This window comes from Talpa europaea, assembly GCF_964194135.1.
Source record: "Talpa europaea genome assembly, chromosome: 2".
Taxonomy (NCBI): Eukaryota; Metazoa; Chordata; class Mammalia; order Eulipotyphla; family Talpidae; genus Talpa; species Talpa europaea.
Genome location: NC_140068.1, coordinates 126396795 through 126416086, shown reverse-complemented (window position 1 = coordinate 126416086; position 19292 = coordinate 126396795). Strand labels below are relative to the sequence as shown.

The 19292-nt window shown below is 50.5% G+C and overlaps 1 pseudogene across 1 annotated transcript in view; it reads right to left on the bottom strand.

Moving 5' to 3' along the window:
* LOC311188316 (class I histocompatibility antigen, Gogo-C*0101/C*0102 alpha chain-like) overlaps nucleotides 1-19292 on the bottom strand; it is a 182129-nt pseudogene that overhangs the window by 40321 nt on the left and 122516 nt on the right. The window lies entirely within an intron of this gene.

The window sequence follows — 19292 nt, the reverse complement described above, 5'->3', positions numbered from 1 at the left end:
CAGCACTCAACACACTGTGCCACCAGGGAGGCCCCCTGCAATCACTTCTATCTTTATAGACTCTGCATTTTTTGCACGTCCTGGGGTCCCACCAGCCCATACCCATTTACTTACTCGTTCAATGATTTCTGAAGGTAAAACTTCACTTTTGGTGGAACATCTTGAGTAAAAAACATCTGGAACTACAGAGCATGTTCTGGAGGTACCTGTAGGTGAAGCCTCAGAATTTTGGGTGAAATCATAATTTGTGTGTTAAGCTTACTTAAAAGGTCACAACCAAGCAGCGGGATTGGACACTCTTCCATGTACAGGACGCTGTGCTGGAGCTGTGTGGTGCCCAGCCGGCACTCCAGAGGTTGTAAGAAGGCTTTCTGTTGTGGCCTTCCCGTAATCCCAGTGACTGCTGCGGTCTCTTTGCTCACTTTAGTCAATTTAGAATTCAGAACTGAGAATGTCGCTCCAGTGTCCACCAAGAAATCAATCAGACGATCCCCCACAGCGAGTGTTATCGGGGCTCTGAGGCGGTTATTGTAATGGGCTTCTTTAGATCTAGTGGAGCCCCCGGGAACGCCTATTCTTCATCTGAACCTTCTCCATGAATATCATTTGTCTCCTTTCCTCTGTAATTGGCTCTAGATTCCTTCTATTCTGTCTATATTCCCTCCTATCTTCACCGGAGCCTCTACTCTGGGCTATCATTTCTCTCCTTTCCTCTCTCCGTGGTTCTGGGTTCTGTGTGCTCTGTCTATATTCCGTCCAGTCACCCCTGCATGAATCGTCATGTCGTGGTGTCCTCTGTCTTCTGTCCTGTCTTCTGTCATTATTGTGTCTGCTGCTCCCCTGTAATCTGGGACAACTGTACTTCCAATGTCCCTCCTCCCTGCAGTGAGCATGGACTCTTAGGGCGTTGGGAGAGGAAGATAAATGCAGACAAGTTCGCCATCCTCTTAGCAGCCTGCCGGTATGAGGGGACAGATCTCCTCCAATTTAGGAGGTCCGCGGTGCTAAAGGGATGGTGTGACCAAAAGTACCCAGCAGGTCACCCATGTTCATTCAAGCCACCCACTGGCAGCTGTCGGAGAGGAAACTGTCCTGCTTCAGGGTGATTCTTCCTGCAAAAGTGGGTGCCCCATCTAGTGTGGGGGGAGATGCCATTTTTTTTTTCTTCCCTGGAGGGCAGTGGAGGCTGTGAAGCCTCAGGAGTCTGCGTGGGAGGGGCCTTGTCACACGGAGAAGGACTTTGTCTTGGTGTGTTTAAGATGTTTAACACGTGATAATCCTCCTCTTCTAACTCTGCCCTCTTGCAGTCCTCGTGGAGGGCGGCCTGTAGCTGGTCCTGCATACTTTTACAAGCTTGATCCTGCATGCTTTTAAAAGCTGACTCAAAAACAGTACGGTTTTCATCCCTCATACTCTTAATAGTTAAATCAAGAGCCTGAATTTGTTGTTGCATGGCTAAGAGCCTGAATGCGTTCTTGCACATTCTCAGTATGTGAAGTAGAACATCTACCTCTCATAGAAACAAGAATGTAGCAAATGGCGCTTATGCACATTACCAAAAAAAAAAAAAAAAACCCAGAAGCAAAGACTGTAAAGTAGGGATGGCTTATAAACCACCCACATTTGTGTGCAGAAGTAAAAAAATGTGCCATATACCAGGTTTTATCAAATTATGTACATTTATAAAACTGGTGATAATATTTAATGGAAAAAGGCTACTTAAACTCAAGGCTGGAAAAAACCGAAAGAACTCAAACTAGGGATACAACTGCTTAAGCTCATGGTTGAGGCCATGCTTTGGTCAAAAACACACCCATAAGAGGGAGCTGTACACAAGGGGAGAAAAGCAGACTTTTCAAGACCTGAGACAAAGATTACACCACACGTCCTGCAGACCTAGTGGCACTTGTGGTGACCATCGCAAGGAAAGCTACTTTGGGCTGGTCAACCACAGGTGTAACTTGGTCAACAACGTTGAACACCAAACTTTTACAGGACAACCCCCATATGAAATGGGTTGTGTGACTGTGGGTCCTCACCTGCGCGCTTAGAAGGGCCTTATTAATGCTTGGCTGCAGGCACACAAAAATGGTTAACAAAAAGTTTATTTACCAAAGAAGGGGAAATTTAGAAATGAATAACTCAGGGAGATAAAGAGGGAGATAAATTCATGAATGCATCCTACAAGTTCTGCTGACCTGGAATCCCAAGGGCACGCTGAGAGCTGGGGACGAGCCAAGAGCCATGTGCGGCCAACACAAGCCCACGTGTCTGGTTTTATACCAAACCTGGCAGCTTAACCCCACCCTCAGGTCCCAGCAACCCTCCCTTTGGTGATGATGGGATTTGTCTTTCCCAATGTCCTGATGGCTTTGGTCTGGAGTGGGGGTGGAGTCCACAAAGCCTGTATGAAGCTTGCTCAGGACATCCTGCCCCCTAATATTGTCACTATAGTTTTTATTTTGGAAAAAAGTTTTTATAAAAATATTTTATTCCTATTAACAGGTAGGGTTGTTAATATCATTCTAAATGAATAAGCATTTTTTAATTTTCGATCTCTAGTATGGCAAATATTGATAGATATAACCAACAAAATTACCTTGGATCCTCATTCATCTGTGAGAGTGTATTCAGATCATAAAGACAGAAATTTTGAGAATCACTGACTGAAACAGACCCTGGTACTCAGAGAGAGGGTGTGAGAAAGGCTACTCAATGCAGAAGCAAAGACGCCAGAGCCAAGAGCCACCTGCAGGAGGGTCAGGACCCAGTCCCAGCTCTCAGGCTGGTTCTCAGGGCTTCAGGCCTCAGGACAGTGTTTGGGTGGGGAGCCAAGCGAAGGGAATATTCATCTCCACTTTGCTCTGTCACAGGCTGCGCCAAGTCCTTCACCCTGTGCACGCCCAGTTCTATTTCCCTGTACACGACCGTCCGGATAAGTCAATCAACGTCAAGGCTTTCGGGGTGTAAAGTCTGAACTGAGTTTTAGAGTCTTCCCAGACCAGGAGGATCCAGACTATGCCACCCCCAACCTTCCTCCTGCTGCTGTCCGGGGCCCTGGTCGTGACTGAGACCTGGGCAGGTGAGTGCGAAGTTTGGAGGGGAAAAGTTCGGAGGAGAAAAGTCCTTCCAGGCCAAAGCCTGGAAGGAGTGAGAGGACCCTGCAGTGGCCAGGACCCAGGAAGAGTCCCCGGACCGCCCTCTCCTCCACCCGCATCAAACCCCACACCTCGGTGTCCTGCTCCTCCCTTCCACCCACTCCTGTGCCCTGACCTTTTCCTGCCACCCCTTTTTACTCTCACGAATCCCCTTGCTCTCTCCCCCTGCCTGGCCCCTTCATCCTCGGACCCAGACACTGGCGCCCAGAGGAGAGTTGGGGTCTCAGCCCCTCCCCTCCCCCAGGCTCCCACTCTGTAATGTACTTGCACACCGCGATGTCCTGGCCTGGCCCCGGGGAACCCCACTTCATCTGCGTGGGCTACGTGGACGACATGCAGTTCCTGCGGTGCCACAACAATGACCCGAGTCTGAAAATGGAGGCAACAGTGCCCTGGATGGAGCTAGAGGGGTTGGGAGAGCCAAAAGCGGATTGTCGAGAGCCACATACACCTGTCCAGGCTCCGACTGAGCAACCTGCGGATACACTACACCCAGAGCGGAACAGGTGCGTGATCCCCACCTACGGGCAGGGGTTCCCTCCAGTCTCTGGGTCCGAGCTTCCCCTCGAGGCCTTGGAACTTTTACCCTGTTTCTATTTTAGTTTATTACAAATCCCCAGCAGCTGCGCTTGCCTGGGGATGGGAGGTGCTAAGTGGGTGCGGCTGACGTGGCGGGGGCGGCCGGTGCCTCACACCTTGCAGGTGAGGGATGGCTGTGAAGTGGGCCTGGACGGTAGCCTAAGCCGCTTCAATCAGTTCGCCTACGACGGCGTTGATCCCCTCACCCTGATGGAGGAGCTGCGCGCCAGGACCCCAGCGGGCATGGAGGTGCAGACCTGGGAGGGTGAGAGGGAGGAGGTCCTCGCTCGGAATTCCACACTCCCCGCCTGGAACACGAGTGTGGCCAGTGGCTCCAAGGACAACTGAAGAAAGGGAACCAGACACTGCGTGCAAGTAAGAGTTGCCTCGGGCCTCCCCTAGGGCCAAGGCTGGCGTCCAGCACAGGGAAGCAGAGTGGGCTCAAGGCCAGATACCACCCTCCTATGGCCCCAGAAGGTGAGGAGTCCTCCTCGGTGTCCAGATCCTGGAAAGTGACCCCTAGAGTGCCAGCCCTTCCTGGGGGCAATTAAGGAAGGCGCTCTCTCCAGGTGAGGAACAGTCCTGAAATAACTGATTCGCTCTGATCCTGGCGGTGTTCTGGTGAACCGTGTATTTCTTGCTCACATCTGATTCTCAGAGGTCTTGGATCCTGACTCCAACTTTCCTGAGTCACTTGGGCCTCTATCCAGGTCAAGACGAGAAGTCTCTAGTCTCTCCCTCAGAGCCCTGCAGCCTGCTACCCTGAACTGCTGCACCCTGATTCTAGAACTTTCCAAGGATTAGGAGACTATCCCAGTGATCCAAGGCCAGGCTGGTGTTCCAGTTTTGCACTCTGTCCACCCAGTGCAATTATCTGTCCATTCTCAGGATGGTCACATGAGGCTGCTTCAGTGGCCTATGAAAGTAACCTAAAGTATGAATTTTCAGAACTCCTAAAGACACTCGTGACCCACCATGCTACCTCTGACCATGAGGTCACCCTGAGGTGCTGGGCCCTGGGCTTCTACCCTGTGGACATCATCCTGACCTGGCAGTGAGATGGGGAGGACTGACCCATGACATGGAGCTGGTGGACACCCGGCCTCGGGGGGATGGAACCTTCCAGAAGTGGGTGGCTGTGGTGGTGCCTTCTGGAGAGGAGCAGAGATACACGTGCCGTGTGCAGCATGAGGGGCTGCTGGAGCCCCGAGTCCTGAGATGGGGTAAGGAGGGGGTCATGGGCACAGAGCTTCTCAGGGGCATCAGGAGCCCTTCTGGAGCCCTCCAGCAGGATGGGGGCTGAGGCCTGAAAGTCAGAGTCTCAACTTTTCCCTTCCAGAACCACCTCCTCAGTCCTCCTTACCCACTGTGGACATCATTGCTGTCCTGGTTCTCCTTGGGGCTGTGCTCACTGGAGCTGTGATTTGGAGGAAGAGGCTCTCAGGTAGAGAAGACCTCATATGAGGTCTGAGATTTCTTGTCTAACATCTTCTTGATACTGTGAGGCATGATCTCACATACATGCACTTTCTCAGCTGAGAGCCAGGTTTGCTGACACTTTTTTGTAAAGCTCATGAAACTCCTTGGTATGAAAAATGAAGGACAAATATTTCAACTGATGACTTTGGTCATGGGGACCTCACTTGAGTAGCTGCAGGTAAAAAGGAAATGTCCCTGCTAAGGACGGAGGAGGCTGGCCCAGCTCCCACACGTGCTTTCTCCTCATGTTCCCTGATCCTGTCCTGAAGACCAGGACAGGCCAGTTCCTCAGGACTTCTTGGTCCTGCCTCCTCCCTGACCTCTCACAAAATGTTTTCTTCCTATAGGAAGAGAAGGAGAGAAATACTAAGTCTGGATATGTGGGGTAGGAAGACCCTTAGAAAAGTGTAGATGGTGGTCCTCCCTGGTGGCACATGGACTTGGGCACGGCACTATGGGGTGGTCTGCTGCCTCTGCAGAGCGAGTTCAGTCCCCAACCGGCCAGGGTGCATCTCACATGGCGAGACAGACCTCTCCTGTCACGCCCGCTGCTCCCCTCAGCAGTGTATTTCAGTCAATCTGCCTGTTCTGTTCCCCACTCTGTCTCTGGTGAATCCTCTCACCCCCCGCACCTCTGGCCTTTATCCTAGCTCTTATATGCATAAATGAATAAATCTTTAAAAAAAGAAAAGTGTAGATGGAGTCCATGAGGGAGCTCACCCACCCCATAATCGCTCCTTAGTCTCATCTTCTGGGCACTCTAACCAGGGTCTGTCTTCTGGTTTTGCCCCAACCAACTTTTAAAGTAAAACTCTGGGGCCTCCCTGGTGGTGAAAGGGTTTAAGATACAACCTATGAAGCTCACCACAGCCACTACAGCATGAGTTCGATCCCCTGCCAGGGAGCTACCCACATGGCACAGCAGACCTCTCCTGATTCACCCGCTGCTGCCCTCAGCAGTGTATTTCAGCAGATCTGCCTGTTCTGTTCCTCACTCTGTCTCTGGTGAATCCTCTCACCCCCCCCCCACAACTCTGGCCTGTATCCCAGCTCTTATATGCACAAATAAATAAATCTTTAAAAAGAAAAGACCACCTAACTTCTCTTGTTGCAAAGGGCACCTGCATGTGTCTGTCTGTGCTCCTACTAGCATAACGTGAGGAGGTGGGGAGTCTGGCCCAGCCCTGCCCACCAGATCCCTCCCCACACTGACCTGTGTCTCTCCCTGATGACTTTCCTGCTCCAGCAGAGGCGGGACTGGGTCATCTTCATCCCTGTCTTAACTTCTATTGCACTGAGCTGCAGCTTCTCCTCTGTTAAAATAGAGAATCTAAATAAATCTTAAAAAAAATAAAATAGAGAATCTGATACTAAACAGAAGGGGCCACATGCAGTCGGATTCTGGCAGCAGCCGTAGCAGCTCTTGCCTTTCCTGGCTCTCCTTGCTTTCTCGGGAAACATGGCTTCCGGCGTGACTGTCTCTGAAGGTGTCAGGAAAGTGTCCAAGGACATGAAGGTGCGTAAGTCATCAACACCACAGGAAGTGAAGAGGCGCAAGAAGGTGGTGCACTTCTGCCCGTGTGAGGACAAGAAGAACATCATCCCAGAGGGCAGAGAAATCCTGGTAGCTGATTTGGGCCAGGCCATGAACAACCCCTACCCATCTTTGTCAAGATACTGCCAGACCAGGACTGTGCCCTCCATGACGCAACCTAACAGACCAAGGAGAGCAAGAAGGAGGCCTTGATGCTTATCTTCTGGGCCCCTGAGTGTGCAACCTTAAGTGCAAAATCATCTCTGCCAGCTCCAAGGAGAAGCTGACATGGATCAAGTATGAATTACAAACTGCTGGGGCCTCCCTGGTGGTGTAAGGGGTTATGTCTCCGCAGTATGAAGCTATCTGCAGCCACTGCAGCACGAGTTCGATCCCTGGCCAGGGAGTTACCCACATGGCGCAGCAGACCTCTCCTGTCTTGCCCGCTGCTCCCCTCAGCAGTGTATTTCAGTCAGTTTGCCTGTTCTGCTCCCCACTCTGTCTCTGGTGAATCCTCTCACTCCCCACCCCACACCTCTGGCCTGCACCCTAGCTCTTGTATGCATAATTAAAAAAAAAAAAAACTCTACCCTGGCAGAGAAGCTGGGGGTAGTGTGTCATCTCCCTGGAGGGCAAGCCCCTTCCAACCCCTGCCTAAAGCATCTGGCTTCCCCAGACCTGCCCACAGGGGTTGCAGGCTGCCCCCTTCCTGCCAGACCAGAGGGACTAGGGAATCCCCGCAGGGGGAGGACAATGCCTCTACCTAGTTGCCAAAAGCCTCCCCACCCCCAGAACTTCTTCCAACCTCCATCCCTGACAGATCTGGCCTTCCCAAACCACCTTTGATCTGATCCCTCTTGGGTTTAAGCAGACCACGTTCCCCCCAGAAGGGAATTATGACTGTTTTGTGCTCAGTTCTGTTCTCCTCCTCTGGGTGCCCCCATCTCCAGCAGCAAGAGGAATATTGGGGTATTTTTTATAAAGATCTATTTATTTATTTATTTATACAAGAACTGGGGTACAGGCCAGATGCGCAGGAGGGTGAGAGGCTTCACCAGAGACATATATACACAGTTTTCTTTTAATTGTTGTGCTTTTCCTTTGTAATAGAAGGTCCCTTACTAGTCCTGCCTCCATGAGTGGCCACGACCAGGGAGGGGGAGGGGAACCAGGCAGTGTGGGGAGTGGGTCATCTCTACGACATCCCGTTTCTACACAGAATCAGACAGCACAGGGTTGCTATTGCGGTTGAAAGGTGGCAGCACGGAAGAGAAGGAACAGTGAGGGCTTGGAGTATTATTAAAAAAAATAAATACCCCGGGACTCCCCTTATGGCGCAGGTGGTTGAGCACAGCGCTGTGAAGCTGTCTGCAGCCTCTGCAGCGCCAGTTCGATCCCAGCCGGCGGGTGAGGGTCCCACATGGCACAGCAGACGTCTCCTGTCTCGTGCGCTGCTCCCCTCAGCAGCGTATTTCATCAGTCTGCCTGTTCTGCTCCCCGCTCTGTCTCTGGTGAATCCTCTCACCACCCCTTCCCCCATACCTCTGGCCTGTACCCCAGTGCTGGTATGCATTAATAAATAAATCTTTAAAAAAAAAGGAAAATAATAAAAAATAATAATAATAATAAAATGGAAAAAGAAAGAAATGCAGGAATGCTCATCTGGGAGATGAGTCATAAAGATAAATCTCTCAAACAAGGGGGAAATTGCAACAAATGGGGGGAAGACAAACTCTTAGTCTTGCTAATGCCCATCAAAGACAAACCTGTAGGGACATAGGGGAAAGACAACCTTGTTAATGCCTGTCCAAGAGACTAGTCATTTGTAACTGCATCACCCCCACCTGTAGAGGGGCTGAGAGGAGGGTCAGACAGGGAGCAGGTCGGGCAGCAGGGGAGGGAGGGATGTGGAGGTTCCTGTGTCCATTAAGGGGGTCAGTGTAGATGGTGGGATGGGAGCAAAGCCCTGGGGAGGAGTGATGGGGGTGAGGGTCCCATGGAGGGAACAGCCTGTGGGGGGCTGGCTGGTGCCCGGTGAGCAAGGACAGAGGGGGTCGCCCTGCTCATTACTTACAGGAAGGACATGAGAGGTGAGCCTCAGCTAGTGACTTGATGGTCGTAAGTTATATCTCAATTAAGTGGCTTTAGAACCATATTAAGAAATGGGTCTACAAGTTGCCCTGTGTCTGTCCTCCACTGTATCCACATCCAGGGCTTGTGGGGCAGGAAACTGCCTCAGCCCACGAGGAGCTGAGCACAGACGGCTTCACTGCACAGATGCTCTCAAGGAACTTCCTCTGCATGGTCCTGAGTCACGTGATGAGATGCTGACATTACGCTGCTTCTGTGATGGGAGAGACTTTTGGGGGCCTTGGGTGGGAGGCAGCTTATTTTTCATGTGGGCAGAATGGAAATAATGAGTGCCCAGAAGTTCTTCTGTGTTGATTTTTGATTTTCCACCAATTCGGTGATAAACATGAGGGGAGACAACTCCCCCCTGTGAGTGTGTCTGACTCTCTGGCTCTTCCTTGTGAGGAGAATGAAGCAGAAGGGACGTGCAGAGTCAGGCTCACAGGGGCTGAGACTTCCCGCCCGGGCTCCCCTCCTGGTCCCTCTCTGGGGTGACTCCCTGCACACGGTGGACCCTCAGCTAAGGGGATGCCCCCAGGACAAGGACCTGAGGGTTTTCTCCAGGAGCCACATGCAGGAGCTCTGAGGCAGGTCCTTCCACGCTGATCACGGCCGTTCAGATCCGCCAACATCTCGTCCCCATCGCAGCCTCGTGAGACCCAGAGCTGGAGCCTCTGAGGGAGGCCCCTCCTGCCGCCTCCCCCTCAGAGACTGTGGAGACGCCAGATCTTTGTTTTAGGTGCAAAGGAGGAAGAGATTTGGTACAAACCAGTAAAATATTCAGGCGATAAAGTGATCAGTGGCTGTTTTCTCACAAGAAACAGTGGAGGCCAGAGTAGCTCACGTGACGGTCAAGGTCCTGATTGCAATGAGCTGTCAGACAAGGATTCCACATCCTCTGAAGTGTCCTTCAAAATATGTGATTTTAAAAAATGAGTTCTACCGTTTTTAGATTCCCATTTAGTTTTACTCTTTTGTTTTCTTTATACTATCCCCAGAGCGGTGTCTGCAGGGTCACGGCACAGAGGGGCTGTCAGCAGCCTGGAGCTGTAAGCAGGGCTGACTCTGACCCGCCTGCAGGGAGAGGGGCCCTGGAGCCTCAGAATCAGCCCCCAGGGCTGGCCCTCCAGAGCAACACAGGCCTTTCTCCTCTTGATTCCCTGAATCACCTCCTCTTGATTCCAGGAATCTCCCTGCCACCCGAGCATTGGGGAGTTGGGGAGGATGTTGAGGCTCAGGAAATGGGGGCCTCCTCCAAACCATCTGTCCTCTCCTCCTCTCTCTCCTTCATCAGCCTGAGTGTGTGTGTTTGAGTCACACCAGCCCTGCACGGACAGGAGAGGCCCAGAACTTAAGTGATTCCCTGGTCAGTTACAGCACCAGCCCCTCTGCAGTCCCACCAGGGGAGACAGAGACTCTCCCAGCCCCAGCCAGAGCCTTGTCACCCACACAGACCTTCCCCTCACAGTGTCCCCAATGCTGCCCCTTCCTGGCCCCACCCTCCCTGGTGCCCCCACCACTCCTTTTGGGCCCCATTTTCCTAGTCCCCATTTTCATCCTCTGCTCCATTTCCAGGAGCCTCCCTGTCTTCCTAGTCATGCCCTGGGGGCTCTCCTCAACCTCCCCTCATTCAGGGATGGAAAATTTTTTAAATATGTATATTTATTTCCTTACAGCGTGGGTCATCTTTCTATAGTTATTGTTTCTCTTAGGTGCGGCCCTTTCACCAATGATCCACCACACACCACCACCAGCTCCTCGTGTCTCTCCCCGGCTCTGATCACTCCTACTCCCCTCTGCTGTAAGACGTGGATGGGTGGTTGGCCCACGGGTCTTGGCGTTTTCCTGGAACCTTGTCCTCTTCCTAGGTGAGGACCTGGGCTCCTGGGTAGAATTGAATGTTAATTCCCAGGTGGAAGTGATTTCACCTCTGGAAGCAGAAGCAGAAACAAATGACAGAGACTCTGGAGTCCAAGGATCCATCCAAGACTAAAGGAAACTCTATATTTGGGAGATCAGCCCATAATCTGGGAATCAGCTGTTATGACCTGGAAACCTGCTTTGTCCTTTGGCCATAGGACCAAGAAAATTGGAGGACTTCTGACCTGACACAGCACTTGGGCGCCCCCTTGTGTGCAGATCCCTGTCCTGCCGCTGGGGGCCCAGGGAGCCTGGGGAGGGCCTGGCTGAGCAGGAGAAAGGGCAGCTCTGGGCTCCTGTGCTCAGCCCTGTGGCCACACGGGGGCGCTGCCGCCTGTTCCGGATTCTGGTGGAGCCGCCAGGACGGGGCGGGGGCTGAGGTGGGCAGAGTTGGGGGTCCTGGAGGGCGGCGGCGTGGGGGTGAAATGCTCTGTGAGGAGTCAGAGCAGCAGGGCTCAGAGGAGAGGAGACTCCGGAGCCTGCCCTGTGTGTGAGGTTTCCAGCTTTTCTCCCAGAACCCCTCTCTCCAGTCCCTGGACGGTGATTCCTGGGACCACTGGAAAAGAGAAAATATTTCCTTCTATAACCTATTAAATATTGAGAGTATTTTAAAAAATAACATTTAAAGAATACTGTTCGATTTACAGAAAAGTTGCAAAGGCAGTACACGTCTTGTTTCTCCCACACCATTTCCATGTTAACATCCTACACAAGTACAGTTTTTTTTTTTTAACAACTACTGCAGCAATGTTGACATAATAACTAAATGCCATACTTTCATTTCAGTTTTTGCTAATGTCCATTTGATGCTCCATAATCCCATCCAGGTTGCCTGGATGACAGTTCCTCAGACTTTCCTTGTTTTTATAACATTGACACTGGTGAGGAGTGATGTTCGGGAGAGGTGTTGGGGTCACAGATGGAGGTTCTTGGGTCACCTGTAAGAAAAGCTTCACCAGAGTCCTCCTCTCAGTGGCGTGAGGGGACACACACACACACACACACACACACACACAAGGAAAGAAGATGATGCTTGTGCAGACACCAGTAGACCGGAGGAGCTGCCCTTGGAGAGGGCGGGTGTGTGAGGAGAAGCCTGCAGGCCCCAGGCGGAGCCTTGGGAGCAGAGCTGTGTCTTCCTGGGGCAGAAAAGGCACTGAGGTCGTGTTCTAGTTGGGAGGGCTCATTCCTTTGTGGAATTGTCATCTGTTGTTAAATTAATTACTTCTATGGTGTGACTAGGCTGATTTGTCAGGAGCAGCGAGTCTCTGCAGTGGCTCCATCCCTGTATCCCGCCTCTGGTCTGCACCTCCTTATACTTCCTGTAGCATCTGATACTTGCTATAGCAGTTGGCCCACAGCGATTTTCATTTCCATAATTGATTTAATGACTATGTTAATCACTTCTATCCCCACCCTTGTGGGGTCTTGTGACCCCTCCACCCTAAATTTCCTACTCTTAGCCTCCGTCAAGGAGCACTGCTCAGGAGTATTGTCCCTCAGTTTAGGTTTTTTGTTTTGACTGGGACTGTGGGTTTGGGGAAGCAGACTCCAGGGGTGCAGGGACATTGTCCACTCACCACGGCAGTGCTCATTATGTCCACCTGACCCATCACTGATGGTGTTAACCTTCAACACCTGGCTAAGGCACACTTTCCCAGATTTCTTCCTGAAAAGCTTCTCTTTTTCCCATTTATTTAGAGGCTGTTGTCTTTGGAAGGAAGTCACTATGGGCAGCTCACACTTACGGGTGTGCTGCTATAAACATTTACATGCATGATTCTACTCCTACGCATTGACCCAAATGACACAGAAACATTCATTTCAAGGGCACCTGCACCCCTATGTTTATAGCAGCACTATTTACAATAGTTAAGTTATGGAAACAACCCAAATGCCCAAAAATAGATGACTGGATCAAGAAGATGTGGTACATATACACCATGGAATATTACTCAGCAATCGAAAAAGGTAAACACATGCAGTTTGCAGCAACATGGATGGAGCTGGAAGGGATCATGCTCAGCGAAATAAGCCAGAAAGAAAAAGAAAAATACCAGATGGTCTCACTCATAGCAGGAATCTAGAAAACCTAAATAAGGGACTAGGAAAAAGAATAACTATAATAAAGAAAAAATCAAAATCAACAAGCAACTATAAACCAGAGACACACTATGGGGGGGAGGGGAGAAGAGGGATTGGGGTCAAAATGAGGGGGGTGCAATTGTATGGGGAATATAAAAAAATAAATCTTAATAAAAAATAAAGTAGAAAAAAACATTTACATGCATGCAGAGTTTTTTAATATAAGTTTTCATTTTTTTTAAAGATTTATTTATTCATGCATACAAGAACTGGGGTACAGGCCAGGGATGAGGGGGTTGAGAGGATTCACCAGAGACAGAGTGGGGGGCAGAACAGGCAGCTAACTGAAATACACTGCTTGAGGGAGCAGTGGACGAGTCAAGAGAGGTCTGCTGTGCCATGTGTGTCACCTCCCCAACTGCACACAGCTTCATAGGTTGCGTCTTAACCACTTGTGCCTCCAGGGAGGCCCCCAAATGTGTTTTCCAAATATTTGGGTAACTAGCTGGGGCAGTGATCGCTGGGCTGTATGTCAGGTTTTTGGGTTTTCAAAGAAACTGTCAAAGATCTTTGACAGTGACCGCACCCTTTAGCATTCCTGCAGGCAGTGTTGAGGCTCCTGTTGTCCACATCCTGGGCAGCACCTGTGCAGGGTTTGCATTTTTCAGCCCCTACCAGGTGTGATGGTGTCACTGTTGTTCCCTTTGTCTTTCCCTAGTGCCCTGTGATGCTGAGCATCTGTTCATGTTCTTCCTTGTCGTCTGTGTCTCTTCTTGGTCACGTGTCTGTTAAAGTCTTTTGTCCATTTTTCAAATGAGGCACCATTCATTTACAACACTGTTTTTGTCCCTTTTAAAATTGTGTTATTTCTCTCTGCTCATTGAGTTTTAAGCGTTATTTTGTAAATTCTAGATACAGTCCTTGATCAGATTCATGATTTGCAAATGTTTCCCCCACTCTGTGTCCTGAACTCCTGTACTGACAGGAAAACAAGCATTGTTGTCCAGACAGAAGCTTGGAGATATATATATATATATATATATATATATATATATATATATATATATACATATTTTTTTTTTTTTAAAGAAGAGAAATGATAAATCACTAACTGGCTTTGAGCAGATGTCCTAGCTGACTGGGTGTTGGGGGGGGTGACTTACCTATGTGTGTCCTTGAGTGTTATTTAAATGTTCTTGTATGTGCATGAAATATGCTTTCAAAAGTAAATTACACTACATTACTCAACTTATAACACTCCTCACACATCACGACCAAATCACGTGTTAAGACCAGACTGGCACGTGTGTTACCAGTGATGGACCCGCACGTCACAGTCGCCAAACTCATGGTTTCCCTTTGGGTTCACTCTGGTGTTGTCCGTTCTGTGGGTGTTGTTGGACAAATGTACAATGACCTGTGTCCATCAGAGTATTTTCACTGCCCATAATGTCTTCTGTGCCCCAATGAAACAAAAGCAAAAAAAACCCAAAAACCCAATGGAATCACATGGGACTAAAAAGCTTCTACATAGTGAAGCAAACTATCATTAAAATGAAAAGACAATATAGAGTCAGAGAAAATATTTGCACATCATCAATCCAACAAGGAGTTACTATCCAAGATCTACAAAGAACTCCAAAACAAGGAAACAACCCAATCAAAACAGGGGCAGAGAAGCTAAATAGGTACTTTTCTAAAGAAGACACACACGTGGCCAACAGGTACATGGATACATGTTTATCATCATGTGCTGTCAGGAAAATGCCAATTAAAACCACAATGAGTTACCACCTCACACCTGTGAGAATGACCCGTTGAAGGGTGTGGAGGGAAAGGAACTCTGGCACATGAGGATGAAGTCTGGTCCTGTTAGCGGTCTGAATGAGGGGTTCCCAGGGGCCCTCAAACCTGTACACTCTACATGGGATCTGCATCAGCTGCCTAAAGACAAAATCTAACGCATAACATCTTTGTTAGAAAAGAACTTGAACACAATGTGTGTGCAATAGAGAATTAGTGTGCAATAGGGAAAGAGAAGAGAAAGAACATAGATAAATAATTCCCAATTAAGCACCCAAAGCTACCTGTCCCCTCATGGGTAAATGTCCAGCCAAACAGGCTTGGCTCCAAGCAGAACCACTGAGGCCCAAAAGCCTGCCACAATCTATGGCACCTACTGGTGACCCATGGGACAGGGGCAGGAGGGGCCAGGCAAGTCTGGAAGGACAAGAGCAATGTCAAATCCACATCAAGATAACAGCTGCCATTGTCAGGCTCCCCTGGGTCTCTCACCCACATCTCTGTCTCTTTCACGTGTCTCTGACCCTACATAGGTCCTCACACGTGTGCTCACAGGCTGCACCTGCAGAACTTCCTCTTGCACCTGTGCGTGCCACAGGGCGTCTGTCCTGAAATCCTCCATGTCGCTTCAATAATGATGTATTGTATCGCCTCAGTACCCCGGACTCATAAGTATCCTTTTGCTTTAAACTTGATTCCTCATTTTCCCTCTATATCAACATCCATTCAGTGAGAAGGTTTGAAGTGTTTGGGGAGAAACAGGAACCCTCTGCTGCATGGTCCCCCTCCTAGATGATGTTGTCATCAGGGCTCACAGCCTTATGGTCACATCTCCTAGCGCACAGCCCTCCCCGGGCAAGGACTGGTCATGGGAGACAGACATACAGCTTCCCGTGGCCTGAACTTTTCTCACCATTTGGCTCCTGCTTTTTCCATGAGGGCCGAGCAGGAGGAGGTGAGTGTCCAGCTCCTCTCCGGAACCCTCAGCCTCTGTCCTCCCTCAGGCGTCAGGGCATGAACAAGGACAGGGAGTCGGGGTACCTGCTGTGTCTAGGTTCTGCCATCACTGGCCTGATGCTCTTTTCATTATTTACCCTCATCTAGAAAATAAGAATGAATTTGAAGTTCTTTTTAGCTCAAATCCTAACACTCTGGCAGGCATGGATTTTGTTTTTAAGATTTATTTAATTATTTTTAAATTTATGTGTTTATGCATACAAGAACTGGGGTACAGACCAGAGGTGGGGGTGAGAGGGCTCACCAGAGACAGCGGGAACAGAACAGGCAGAGTGACTGAAATACACTGCTGAGGGGAGCAGTGGGCAAGTCAGGAGAGGTCTGCTGCGCCATGTGGGTATCTCCATGGCCAGGGATTGAACTCGTGCTGCAGAGACTGCGGACAGCTTCATAGGTTGCATCTTAAGCCCTTGTGCCACTGGGAGGCCCAAGATTTATTTATTCATGCTTATAAGAACTGGGATACAGGGCAGAGGTGTGGGGGGTAAGAGGATTCACCAGAGGCAGTGGGGAGCAGGACAGGCAGACTGACTGAAATCCACTGCTGAGGGGAACAGTGGGTGAGACAGGCGAGGTCTGCTGCACCATGTGGGTTGCTCCCTGGCCTGGGATCTAACTCACGCTTCAGAGTCTGTGGATGGCTTCACAGTGCTGTGCTTAACCCCTTATGCCACCAGGGAGGACGAGGCATGAATTTTTGCAGCTTCACTTGTCACTTTCTCAAGACAGAACAGAGAAGGGGGGGTCAGGTGGGCGCAGGACACCACACCCTGCAGTGGGACAGTCACCAGTTCCACTCTCAGGTTATGTTAAAACAGGGCAATGTTGGGGACAGTCACTGTCTCTGGGTCCTCATCCACGTATTCCCACTTGCAAGACAACACTCAGGCTCAGGATGTAAAAGCAACAGGGTTTATTAAAAAGGGGAGACTGCAAACAAGGAAGGAGTGTCTAAGCCCAGAAATGGCCATCCATCCTACCTCAGACAGTGTCCTCAGTGTCCAGTGGTCCAAAACAAAGGCTACTCATACAAGCTGTGCTATGACAGCCTGGAGCTGGTGACAACAGGTAAGCAGTGGAGCAGGATCCAACTCCCGGTGGCAGCAGGAGGTGATCCCAGGTGGGGCTGCTCAGGTGATGCTGCAGCAGCCAGCAACAGCTGTCCAAAGGCCAGGCGAACAGCACCAGACCCTGGACTGGACACTGTCAAATGCAACAGCACCAGGAGATCGTGCCAAAGAATGAGAAGTGGTGGACAGCTCTCAGAGGAGGCCGGATACAGGTCAGCAGTGCTGGTCAGCACTGGTCCAGCAGGCAATGGTGCCAGAGATGCCAGTTTACATCTTAATCAAGATGCCATTGTAGCAACAGCAAACAGCCTTAGAGAGGCTGGACATAAGCCACCAGCAAACAGCCCCTTTAGAAACCCCAGGGACAGCCTGACGATGTTCTCTGCAGGCGGTGTTAGAGCCAGGGCCAGAGGCAGGTGTAGCCATCAGGTCTCAGAAAGGTGTCTGGAAAGGTCTCACACTCTGCAGAGGGCTTGGCAAAGATCTTTCTAGGAGTACCGACAAATCTGACCAGGAGCTGTCTATCAAGTGGCTCAGGCTGGCTGCTGCTCTGGCTTGTATCCTCTTCAGGGTGCCACCTTTCAAGCCTGATTGGCCCCTTTATAATGCCAGCTGTTTGGTTGGTGCCAGTGGAGCTCCAATCAGATTGGTCCATTTAGAGGCCTGGATGGTCTCAAAAACCTTGAATAGTGGGGTGCTCCCTGGCGGTACAGGGGTTAAAGACACAGCACAATCAAGCTATTGCCAGCCACTACAACATGAGTTCGATCCCTGGCCAGGGAGCCAATCCACGTGGCACAGCAGGCCTCTCCTGTCTAGCCCGATGCTCCCCTTAGCAATGTATTTCAGTAGATCCTCCTGTTCTGCTCCCTACTCTGACTCTGGTGAATCCTCTTACCCCTGACACCTCTGGCCTAAACCCCCATTCTTGTGTGCATACATAAGTAAAAATAAAAATCTCTTTTAAAACAAACAAACAAAACAAAAAATATCTTGAATGACACCTGTCAGAGCCTGAATCTGTTTGGTCCATTACAATTCTGGCACTGTGTTCTCAAATGAAACACCTGCCAGTGTGTCCAGATGCCTGAGGTCAGATAGTCTCACCCTGGAGTGCGGGCTGCTGTCACTCAGATGGCATCAAACAGGCCCATAGGCTGCACGCAGTAAGGTCCCCTCTCCCCCCAGCATCAGGGATCACAGTGGGTGTGGGCTTCAGCAGGGCCAGATGCTCACCTGAGCATCCAGAGCAGGCACCCCTCTATCACAGGCCACCAGGCTGGTCTCCCACCTGCCACAGCACAGCCCAGGCCAACGCTGCCAGAGCTCAGGGAGGCCCACAGTCCACATGCTGAGTTTGGGCCTAGAATGCCATGGGCCTCTCTCCCCATGGCTTCTGTCAAGGCTTGCTACTGAAGCGGGCCTCAGCAAAGCTGGTCATACCCCACCACTTGCACCAGGCTGCAGGGATCCAGATTAAATGTAAAAGCAGGAAAATGACCTCTGGGCAAGTTTGCTCCCAGAGGACAAACTGACCAGAATAAAACTGAACCTGCTGTTCCCTCTTGTGGTGGCTCCTGGCAGCATGGACAGCACACAGTGACCTCGGCGGGTCAGAGAGTCACTCAGCTGAGAGCAGGCCTGGCAGAAGCTGTGGACACAGGAGATGCTCCCAGGGGCCTCCTGTCTCCAGGCAGATGCTGCAGGTCACTTCTTCCAGGAGGGGTCCAGTAGTGACCCCAAGGCCATGACTGTCCTGCAAGGTGGGTGAGGAAGTTGAACAAGGGAGGGCAGAGGAGACGCTCAGGGAGGAGGTGACCACACCTGCCCTGGTCAGACCGCAGGAGCCTCCTCCCTGCCCCGCACACTCTCACCCTCTCCAGTCTCTGCTCCCCACGGTGCCCCAGGCCTTTCTCAAACTGGACCCTCAGCTGCCTTCTCTGCTCCCCACACCAGGCAGGGAGGGCTCACAGGGCCTGGCATCACCTCCACTTTCTCTCCCACCTCACCTGCCTCCAGCACCAGAGCAACATCAGGAGGAATGTTTTTTAATTTGACTTGTCAGTAGAAGGGCGCCTGGGCAGGTAGTGGGTGGCCATCACTAAGAGGACCCAACCCTCACTCTGGATGTTTCCAGTGGATGTGACCACACTGAGGCCTCAGCCTACTCAGCTTGGAGACCCTTCCTCACTGCAGCTGCCACAGCAGGGGGCCCTGGGTGGTCAGAACCCCGGGTCTCCCGATGTGCGGCCTGGGCTGAGCTTCTGAGTCTCATTCCCCACAGTCATGAGTTACCCTGGGATCATGGTATCTGACAACTCACAGGGTGTCGTGGGTTAACTGAATAATTCATGCAAATGTTTCTCTTATTTTCACTGTTGACTTTTTTTCTTTTTTTTTTTTTTTGGTTGTATTATGAAAACTCAGTTCAACACTTTCTCCTTCTCCCAGGTGTTTTTCTAATTGCACAGCCTTGTTACAGCAACAACCCAAATAAAAGATCTTTTATTGTAAAAA